The sequence below is a fragment of the Piliocolobus tephrosceles genome, chromosome 13, assembly GCF_002776525.5.
Source record: "Piliocolobus tephrosceles isolate RC106 chromosome 13, ASM277652v3, whole genome shotgun sequence".
NCBI lineage: Eukaryota > Metazoa > Chordata > Mammalia > Primates > Cercopithecidae > Piliocolobus > Piliocolobus tephrosceles.
Window position 1 is genome coordinate 10926748 of NC_045446.1, and position 9473 is coordinate 10936220.

Genomic DNA, 9473 nt, shown 5'->3' on the forward strand with positions numbered 1-9473 from the left:
ACTGAGGTCCTGGGAGGCAGAAGGACTGAGCAAGCTGAGCAGTGCTGGGAGAACAGGAACTTTGGGGTCAGATTAACCTGGTCTCTACTGAAGACCGGAAGTGGAGGGGGTCAAATCTGGTATTCACATCAGGAATGGGGCTAGCAGTTCACACTTGTCCCTTGTCTCAGATGCAGGTCTGACCTGCCATGTCCCTCACTGAGCAACCTTAGACATGTCTCTTCTCAATGTCTTCATCTCTGAAATGGAAACAAGCCCTTTGCAGAAGAGTTAGGAGGATGAGAAAGACTGTAGGAAAATGCCCTCAATGGCTCTATGATCAGTGTTATCACGGGACAGGGCTGCTCGCCGATAAATGCCAGAAACCAGGACTAGTTTCAGACCCAGCTCTGACCCTACACCTCCAGCCTGAGCTTTGAAAAGCCCATGCCCCCAGTCCAAGGAGAAGAAGCTGAAGCCGCGTCATGGCTTCGTTAAAGGAGTTTGGGGGAACAAGTTTCAGCGGGAGAGGGTGTGTGCATTCCAGGAAGGCTTCCCGGAGATGGGGTCTGTGCCCTCAGTCCTCTGAAGCCAGATTCCCGCAGGCCCAGCTGCCAGAGAATTGGGGAAACGGGATAAGCCCAAAGAGAGGGTGGCTGGACATGGCAACAGTCCACCCCAAACACTCCACCACTACCCCGTTCTGAGAGTCCTTCTTAGCCCCAGAAACAAGGGCGAGTACGCGCCTGAGCTGGAAATAGGGAAAGAATGAAGCGGTTTGTGAATGCTGTCTTCCCCCAACTGCTAACAACCCCTTCTCCAGCCTGAGAAGTTAGGATCCTCTCCTGCGCCACCTTCCTTCCACTCCCACCGTGTTGCTTTAGCGCCATCTGCTGGCAATCACAGGAATAGCTCTGCCAAAACATGGCTCTTCGAACCCGCCTGGGCCTGCTTCTCAGATAACAAGACCACAGGACAAGATGGAATAGGTGGTTTTGGCCACCCCAGTCCCTGCCCCCAAGTCTCAGCAGGTACATCAGACCCCAGAAGAATCAGCTTCCTTGGATACCACTATAAACTTGCAGAGACAGGCCCTACCTCTCTGGCCAGTATACCAAATTCACCAACAAGGAGATTGAAGGTAGGGGGCTTGGCATCTAGGAACAGCTCCATCTTCTCCTAATCCCCCATGGCCCCAGGCCTCTGGAATCCTTGGTTTTATTCTTAGGACACTGGCTGGGATTTCACAGGACTCATGCTGACCCAACTGGAAATTGAGACAAGTACCTGCCCACCTTTAGAGCACAAAAGTCTTTTGAATGCCCAGGTGCCCCACACCAGCCTCACGCTCTAACGGGCTTGAGGTTATTGCTTCTGACATCGTTGTTGTTAGCATCTTTGGTAACATACACAAACTGGATAACCCCACAAACCAGACTGTCACACAAAATGGGCCTGAAAACGGTTGTCTCTCTTCACTGTGAGCCCCTGTCCTTCCCCTGCCCTGAGTTTCACTTTCTCTCTTGATATTCTTGGCCTGGCTAGCACCACCATTCACACAGTTGCTCAAACCAGAAAGCTGGGAGTCATCCCAGACTCCTTCTCTCTTTTACCCCCTGTGCTCAGCCTATCTCCTGAATAGTTCCCAAATTCATCCAGGTTTCTGCATCCTGACTGCCTCTAAACTAGTCCAGGCTTCTTGCCTGAAGTGCCAAAACAATCCCTTAATTCAGGGATTAGCAAATTTTTTCTGTAAAGGGCCAGATAGCAAATATTTTAGTTTTAGACTCTGCAGACCAAGAGACAGAATCAAGAATATTATGTAGTGCTCCAATGTTACACAGTCTCTGTCACTACTATTCCACTCCGTTGATGCAGCCAAAAGCAGCCATAGACGATACATACTTAAATGAGCATGGCTGTGTTCCAAAAATATTTTCTTTGAATATCACTGAGATTTGAATTTCATATAATTTTTCTTGTGTCACAAATACTATTTTTGTTTATTTTTCAGCCTTTTAAAAATGCAAAATTCAGGCCAGGCGTGGTGGCTTACGCCTGTAATCCCAGCACTTTGGGAGGCCGAGGTGGGCAAATTGCCTTAGGTCAGGAGTTCGATACCAGTCTGGCCAACGTGGTAAAACCCAATCTCTACTCAAAATAAAAATTTAAAAATTAGCCAAGTGTGGTGGTGTGTGCCTGTAATCCCAGCTATTTGGGAGGCTGAGGCAGGGGAATTGCTTGAACCAGGGAGGTGGAGGTGGCAGTGAGCCGAAATCACGCCACTGCACTCCACCCTGGGCAACAGAGGGAAACTCCATTAACAAAAAAAAAAAAAAAGCTAAATCCATTCTTAGCTAATGACTGTTACAAAAACAGGCCTCCCAGACATAGTCGGCCAACCCTGCCTTAATTGGTCCCACTCCCATCCATTCTCCATGCTCTAGCCAAAGTGATTTTGCCAAAACACAGATCTGATGCTTTCAACTCCTTGCTTACAGCTAGCCAATCGCTTAAAATAAAAATGCAAGCTCCTTAGCCTTCAAAAGCCTTCCCATTCAGCCCTACTTAATTCTTCAGCCTCTTCCATGACGCCTCCCCGCACAGACCTTAGTCCCAGCCTCTGGAATTCTCCTGGTCCTCACACAGGTCCTCAGCTTACTTCTTCATGGTTTTACTCCTTTCACTTCCTTTGCTTAGAATAGTCTTTTCCTACTTCACCTGGGAAATTTATATACTTCCTTCAAGAGCCAGAGAGAAAAAAAACAGCCCCCACCTGAGGGGGTTGCAGGGTGTCCTCGGGGGCACAGCGGGTTTCAGTTGAAGCCAGATGGTAGAGGAGATGGTCAGAGAAGAGGCTCAGATGCAGAGGCACTGGCAGACCACTGAACAGAGAGGGCACAGCAGAGAGGGCTGGGAGGAAGGGCCCAGGCAGTAGAGGGAGGCGTTATGTGGGACACATGGGGAAGGGTAGGGAAATGGCAGTTAAAGCAGAGACAGGCCGGGCGCAGTGGCTCGCGCCTGTAATCCCAGCTCTTTGGGAGGCCGAGATGGGCGGATCACCTGAGGTCAGGAGTTTGAGACCAGCCTGACCAACATGGAGGAACCCCATCTCTACTAAAAATACAAAATTAGCTGGGCATGGTGGTGCATGCCTGTAATCTCAGCTACTCGGGAGGCTGAGGCAGGAGAATCGCTTGAACCTGGGAGGTAGAGGCTGCGGTGAGCCGAGATTGCGCCATTGCACCCCAGCCTGGGCAAGAAGAGCGAAACTCTGTCTCAAAAAAAAAAAGAAAAGAAAAAAGCAGAGACAGACCCACATGAGCCCACTCCTCCTTCAGCAGTCCTCCTGGAAGACCCATCCTGCATCCTGGAGGGCTTTTTGTGCACTGGGCCAGCTCCAAGGTCCTGGAGAGTACGGATAGTGTCTCGTTTTGTGGCAATCTCTGCCATCGCCTCACTCCCAGTGCCTTTCCAGGACACCTACTGTGGTCCTCTCAGTAGGTGTAGGTCCACCACGCCTACTGTGGTTATCTGCAGAAACACCTCTGCTGAGGCAATGCTTAGAAAGGGATCATTCTGTGGGCAGTGGAGGTGCTTACTTAGAACCACTTTGGTAACGGCAGGACCAGGACAACCAGGGCTATCCAAATCCAGAGCTAAACCAAGGTGTTATCTCAACACGAACTCCTCTGCTCACAAGCTGGATGACTTTCGGCAACTTTTTTAACCTCTGTGAACTTTCATTTCCTTACTGGGAAAATACAGCTGCTATATTTTCCTGATGGGGAGTTCAGTTCAGATAAATATTTGCCAGGTCCCCACTCTGTTTCAGAGACTGTAAGAGCAGGGAACAGAGAAGTAAATAGAACATAGTCTCTGCCCTAGAGAAGCTCACATTCTAAGAGCTTTTAAAATGTGGGTTGTGACCCCCTTAGTGAGTCATGAAATCAGAGTCATGATTAGCTTTTTTTTTTTTTTAATGAACTTGTTTAAAAGATTTGAAAATACTGGGGTGTGACACATAATGAGGGTAAGTAGTACTTTTTGAAACTTTTGTTTCACTTTAGAAAGAGAAAACAGATACATGTTTGCATGCACCAGATCATTAGGTAAACTATTTCTAATGGTGGAACAGGGTACTAGGAGTTTGAAATCCCCTGGACTGGGAGTCACTGAAAGGACTAAAGGAGATAAAGCACGTGGATTAGTTTCATAGGGCTGTGGTAATGAGGTACCACAAACTGGGAAGCTTATAACAGAAACCTGTTGTCTCACAATTCTGCAGCCTGGAAGTCTGAAATCGGGAGCCTAGAAGTCTGAAATCAAGGTTTTGGAGCAGACTTGCTCCCTCCGGAACCTGTAGGGAAGACTCCTTCCTTGCCTCTTCCACTTCTGGTAACCCCAGGCATTCCTTGTCTTACAGCTGCCACACTTCAATCTCTGCCTCAGTCATCACATGGCATTCTCCCCTCCTCTGTCTAAGTCTTTCTGTCTCTTCTCTTCTTCTTCTTCTTTTTTTTTTTTTGAGGCAAAGCCTCACTCTGTCACCCAGGTTAGAGTGCAGTAGTGCCTTTTCAGCTCACTGCAACCTATGCCTCCTGGGTGCAAACAGTTCTCCAGCCTCAGCCTCCTGAGTAACTGGGATTACAGGCATGAGTCACTGCGCCCAGCCTCCTCCTCTTAAATCTGGCCATCATCCTGGCTGGGTGACCCACTCAACTCAATAGTGCCAGTGTCATGATGTCTTCAGCCCCAAGGACCTTATCCTCTACCCTATGTCAGCCAAATCCAGAGCCCTCAACTGCTCCTGCTTCAAGAGCTAAAACCCCAATGTCTTCCCCTCTCAGGCTCTCACCTTCCTGCAGGCCCTGTCCTTGCCCATCCTCAGCAAGTGCTTTCCTTCCCTGAACAGCCTGGACCCTGCAATCTTTCCTCAGCACCACCAATACTCACAATCCCCCGGCCCCTTGCTTCTACTAGAAATTCACCACCCTGGGTCAATGCCACCATCCATCTTCTCTGACCCGACACATGGGCAGTCAAGCACTGCTGGAAAAAGCTCCCACTCTCTGGCAGATTGGCACCAGAACAAATGCAGGGTTCCTGACCTCTGCTCAGAAGCCTCATGGCGCCACCTCACATCTTTGTGCTTGTCCTCAGTCAACTCCCTTGCCTTATTCCCAAAAGTGCTTGTTCTCCACTTCCATCTGTCTTCATGGCTGCTATCTCTGGCTTGCTGCCTGCACAATTTTTTTTTTAAGAGTTGGGGGGTCCGGTGCGGTGGCTCATACCTGTAACTGCAACACTTTGGGAGGCCAAGGCACATGGATAACCTGAGGTCGGGAGTTCAAGACCAGCCTGGCTAACATGGTGAAAACCCATCTCTACTAAAAATACAAAAATTAACCAGGTGTGGTGGTGGGCACCTGTAGTCCCAGCTACTCGGGAGGCTGAGGCAGGAGAATCACGTGAACCCAGGAGGCAGAGGTTGCAGTGAGCCGAGATGGTGACACCGCACTCCAGCCTGAGTGACAGAGCAAGACTCCGTCTCAAAAAAAAAAAAAAAAAAAAAGACCTGGGGGGGGGTCTCGTTCTGCCACCCAGGCTGGAGTGGCTCACTGTGACCTCAAATTACTGGGTTCAAGAAATCCTCCCACCTCAGCCTCCCAAATAGATGGGACTACTGGAGCACACCACCATACCCAGCTAATTTTTTTTATTTTGTAGAGACAGGGTCTCACTGTGTTGCCCAAGCTCATCTCAAACTCCTGGGCTCAAACAATCCTCCTACCTCAGCCTCCCAAAATGCTGGGATTACAGGCGTGAGCCACCACACCTGGTTTCCATGTTGATTTAAATGAGACAATATTCTCAAATTCTTCGTTTGATGAAGAAATCTTGCAGTGACTGGGTTTATTCTACCTCATGGGCGTGGGTGGAAGAAGAGGAATGTCTCAATGCTCCCCCTCTGGCTTAACAAAGAAAACTCACAGGTATTTATACCTTCTAGAAAACGGAGATGTGAATTTAAATATTATTGCCAGGGCAACAACACATTATTAAGGAAGACAAGCAATCAGAACCACAAGCTTTTTAAAAGTTAAAGGTTACTTTCGCAGGACAAAGCAAGTCTCACAAATTTAATTGTCTAACAAGACTCCCTTGTTAGAAATAACATTTGCAAAGATGGTTTTACATGCACAAAAGAATCTGCTTTTTATTTCTGCTGCTGCAGAAGAAGAGGGCACATTTTCTCTTTCTTATCATACTGAGGTTTTTTTGGGCTTTTTTTTTGTCACCTCCAGTTAGAAGGACCTGGAATCTTCAAGGCAGCACCAAGAGAAACAAAGGCAGGCTGAGAGGTTGATCTCAAGCCAGTTGTTCCCACCACCCACTACATGGCAATCAACTTGCAAATGTCTCAAACAGTGGCTCTCCCACACTCCGACATCAGAATTTGTCAAATTTGAGTGTGCATAGGAATCACCTGGGATCTCATTAAAATGCAGATTCCGGGCCAGGCGCGGTGCCTCATGCCTGTAATCCCAGCACTTTGGGAGGCTGAGGTGGGTGGATCACCTGAGGTGAGGAGTTCAAGACCAGCCTGGTCAACATGACAAAACCCCACCTCTACTAACAATACAAAAATTAGCGGGGCGTGGTGGCACGTGCCTGTAATCCCAGCTACTAGGGAGGCTGAGGCAGGAGAGTTGCTTGAACCTGGGACGGTGGGGGTTGCGGTGAGTGGAGATGGCACCACTGCACTCCAGCCTTAGGTGACAGAGCAAGACTCGGTCAAAAAAAAAAAAAAAAAATGCAGATTCCAGTTGAGCACAATGGCTCACATCTGTAATCCCAGTGCTTTGGGAGCCTGAGACGGGAGGATTGCCTGAAGCCAGAGGTTTGAGACCAACCTGGGCAATGTAGTATGATCCCATCTCTACAAAAACTTTAAAAAAAAAAAAAGCCAGTTGTGGTGATGCATGCCTGCAGTCCTAGCTACTCAGGAGGCTGAGATGGGAGGATCCTTTGAGCCCAGGAGTTCGATGCTGCAGTAAGCTATGATGGCTCCACTGACTCCAGCCTAATTGGCAGCAAGACCCTGACTCAGTAGGTTTGGGTAGACCTGAGAATCTGCATTTCCAACAAGTAAGTTGTTACTGTGGTTGCTACTGGTCGCCAGACACTGTGAATAGGAAGGTCTGAGGTGTTTATTCACAATTTCTCCTTTCTCCCCAAACCTCCGACACTTGGAGGTTTATCACACCCCATAAATCTATGCAATTATTATTAATCCTCTATTAATTTTTTGTTTTTTGAGACAGAGTGTCACTCTGTCACCCAGGCTGGAGTGCAGTGGTGCAATCTCGGCTTACCACAACCTCTGCCTCCCGGGTTCAAGCGATTATCCTGCCTCAGCCTTCCGAGTAGCTGGGATTACAGGCATGTGCCACCATGCCCGGCTACTTTTGTATTTTTAGTAGAGATGGGGTTTCTCCATGTTGATCAGGCTGGTCTCGAACTCCCGACCTCAGGTGAGCCACCCCCCCCCCCCACCCCACCCCCACCAATCCCTGCCTCCCAAAGTTCTGGAATTACAGGCATGAGCCACTTTGCCCGGCCCCCTCAGCAGCATTTGACAGCATTCACCCCTTCCTCCTCACTTGGTCCCCAGGAGCACATCCCTATGCCTATCTCACTGTCCCCTCATACTTTGTCTGTATTGGTGGCCACCCCCATTTCTCCAACCTCTGAAGAGCTGAGTCCCGGGGCCTCTTCTTTTCCCTCTCTGCACTTACTCCTCCGACCACCTCCTATTATCTCATGGCTTTAAACACCAGCCGTGCAGAGGACTCCTAAATTCACTTCTCCAGCCCAGGCCTCTCCGTGAACAGCAGGGCAGTATGTCCAGCTGACGTCTTCACATTTCCACTTTAATGTCTAAGATTTCAAAGGCATTAAAGGCCCACACTCAGCTGCCTATTTCTCCTTTTAAGTCCACTCCTTCTGCAGTCTTCCCCATCTCATTAAATGGCAAATCCAATCTTCCAGCTGCTCAAACCAAAAATCTTAAAATCACCGTGGATGAGGCAGAGGTTGCAGTGAGCCAAGACTGAACCACTGCACTGCAGCCTGGGTGACAGAGCAAGACTCCATCTCAAAAACAAAATTAAAAAGTAAAAATAAAATCAGGCAGGGCTCGGTGGCTCACATCCATAATCCCAACACTTTGGGAGGCTGAGGTGGGTAGATCATGAGGTCAGGAATTCGAGACAAGCCTGACCAACATGGTGAAACCCCGTCTCTACTGAAAATTCAAAAATTAGCTGGGCATGGTGGTGGGTGCCTGTAATCCCAGCTACTCGGGAGGCTAAGGCAGAAGACACGCTTTAACTCTGGAGGTGGAGGTTACAGTGAGCCAAGATCACACCACTGCACTCCAGCTTGGGTGACAGAGCGGGACACCATCTCAAATAAAATAAAATAAAATAAAATCACCATTGACTATTTTATTTCTAGGGCCACACTGACCACATCAGCATCATTGTGTGAATTTTAAAAGGGTGTCCCAGCAGAGCAGTGACAGTATCATAGGTGCATGATTTGGCAACTGGATGGAGTCATTTTTTGTTTTTTAGATTTAGGGACTCACTCTGTCACCTAGGCTGGAGTGCAGCAGTATAATCATGGCTCACAGCAGCCTCAATCTCTCCAGCTCAAGCAATCCTCCCACCTCAGCCTCCCAAGCAGCTGGGACTACAGGCATGTGCCAGGCTATTTCTTTTATTTTTGGTAGAGACGTGGTCTCGCTATGTTGCCCAGGCTGGTCTCACACTCCTGGCCTCAGACAGTCCTCCCACCTCAGCTTCCTGAGTAGCTGGGATTACAGTGGAGAGAGCCCTTTGTAAGAAGTAAAAGGTGATCCCCCTTTGTCCTTGAACTCAGGACAAGCAAGGGCCATTGCAAATGGAACATGTTCTGAATTTCAGCACCACCCACATCCCACCCAGGGTGGCCAATACCTTCACGCAGCATGCCTTTGTACCCAGCCACACACATCTTGGCAGAATGTCTCCTGGCGACAGCATCCCAGGCTGTTTCAGTTAAAAGACAATTGTACTTCCTGCTTCTTGGCGCTTGCTTCCTGCCCATTTTCCAAGTCTGGTCCGGCTTCCTCTTGGCAGTTCCTGGTGGCCTTCCAATAAATTCTTTTGCTGCTTCAGAAAACCAGGTGCTCCGGCCAGGCGCGGTGGCTCAAGCCTGTAATCCCAGCACTTTGGGAGGCCAAGGCAGGCGGATCACGAGGTCAGGAGATTGAGACCATCTCGGCTAACACGGTGAAACCCCGTCTCTACTAAAAATACAAAAAATTAGGCGGGTGTGGTGGCGGGCACCTGTAGTCCCAGCTACTTGGGAGGCTGAGGCAGGAGAATTGCTTGAACCTTGGAGGCGGAGCTTGCAGTGAGCCGAGATCGCGCCACTGCACTCCA